This window comes from Calidris pugnax, unplaced genomic scaffold, assembly GCF_001431845.1.
Source record: "Calidris pugnax isolate Ruff unplaced genomic scaffold, ASM143184v1 scaffold215, whole genome shotgun sequence".
Taxonomy (NCBI): Eukaryota; Metazoa; Chordata; class Aves; order Charadriiformes; family Scolopacidae; genus Calidris; species Calidris pugnax.
In genome coordinates this window covers 506272-507746 of record NW_015090997.1, presented here as the reverse complement: position 1 = coordinate 507746, position 1475 = coordinate 506272, and the positions used below count along the sequence as shown (strand labels likewise).

General features: G+C 75.1%; 1 protein-coding gene across 1 annotated transcript in view; it reads left to right on the top strand.

The window, feature by feature from the left end:
- The first annotated feature begins 881 nt into the window (after positions 1-881).
- Positions 882-1475, top strand: part of CDK18 (cyclin-dependent kinase 18) — a 42727-nt gene continuing 42133 nt past the window's right edge. Inside the window, exon 1 of the mRNA XM_014955457.1 lies at positions 882-1320. The gene's annotated coding sequence lies outside the window, so the exon portion shown is untranslated. The remainder of the gene's footprint in view (positions 1321-1475) is intronic.

Here is a 1475-nt window from a genome sequence, read left to right as displayed (position 1 = left end):
GGTTCCGGGGGGGGGGGTCCCGAGGGTGCCCCCCGTTTCCCGGTTGCCCAAGAGCCTCAAGGAGGAGCAGGAATTGCTCCAGGAGGGAACTCCCCCGGCTGCCGGGCCGGGGCTGGCGGCGCTCCCCGTGTGCGGTTCCCCAGCCCGCAGCGCAGCCCTGCCGGGGCCGCCTCCCTCCCGCAGCGCTCCCTCCCGTCCCGGGCCGGCGGCGGGAGGACAGCGGGGCCGAACGGGATCCCTCAGCCCGGGGCTGCGGCGGGGAGGAGCCAGCGCCGCACCGAGCCCACAGCCCGCACCGCGCCGGGTCCCGCACCGGCACCGCGCCCGCACCGCCTCCGGCACCGCTCCAGCTCCGGCACCGCTTCTGCTCCGGTAACCGCTCCAACTCCTCCCAGCACCGGCTCCAGCACCGCTTCGACCCCTTCCGGTAGCGATCCCGGCACCGGCACCGCTCCGACCCCTTCCAGGACCAGCACCGACTCCCGCACCGGTACCGTTCCGGTGCTGGTACCACTCCAAACCCCCTCCGGTACCGGCCCCGCTCCCCACCTTCTCCGGCCCCGCTTCTGCCCCGGCACCGGCACCGCTCCGACCCCTTCCAGGACCAGCACCGGCAGCGTTCCGGTGCTGGTACCACTCCAAACCCCCTCCGGTACCGGCCCCGCTCCCCACCTTCTCCGGCCCCGCTTCTGCCCCGGCACCGGCACCGCTCCGACCCCTTCCAGGACCAGCACCGGCAGCGTTCCGGTGCTGGTACCACTCCAAACCCCCTCCGGTACCGGCCCCGCTCCCCACCTTCTCCGGCCCCGCTTCTGCCCCGGCACCGGCACCGCTCCGACCCCTTCCAGGACCAGCACCGGCAGCGTTCCGGTGCTGGTACCACTCCAAACCCCCTCCGGTACCGGCCCCGCTCCCCACCTTCTCCGGCCCCGCTTCTGCCCCGGCACCGGCACCGCTCCGACCCCTTCCAGGACCGGCACCGACTCCGGCACCGGCCCCGGTACCGCTCCGACCCCTTCCAGGACCAGCACCGACTCCCGCACCGGTACCGTTCCGGTGCTGGTACCACTCCAAACCCCCTCCGGTACCGGCCCCGCTCCCCACCTTCTCCGGCCCCGCTTCTGCTGCGGCCCCGGTACCGCTCCAGACCCCCTCCTGCCCCGGCCTCGCTTCTCCTCCGCCACCGGCAGCGGCCCCGCTCCCCCAGCCCCGTCCCCGGTGCGGCCCCGCGGCTCCCGGAGCGCCGCCCCCGCTCTTCCCCGGGACCCGGCGGCGGCGGCAGGAAGGAGGAAGGAGGGAGGGCGACCTGCTCGGCGGCCGGTGAGTCCTGGGAGGGGGGGTGAGACGGGGAGACGGGGCGGCGGGTTGGGGACCCCCCTGCCCTCCCCTCCGGCAGCCGGGTCGGGGGGTTTCGCTGCTTTTGGGGCTGTTTGGGGACTTTCTGAGGGGAGGGGATGGGTGAAGTTGGGGATGGG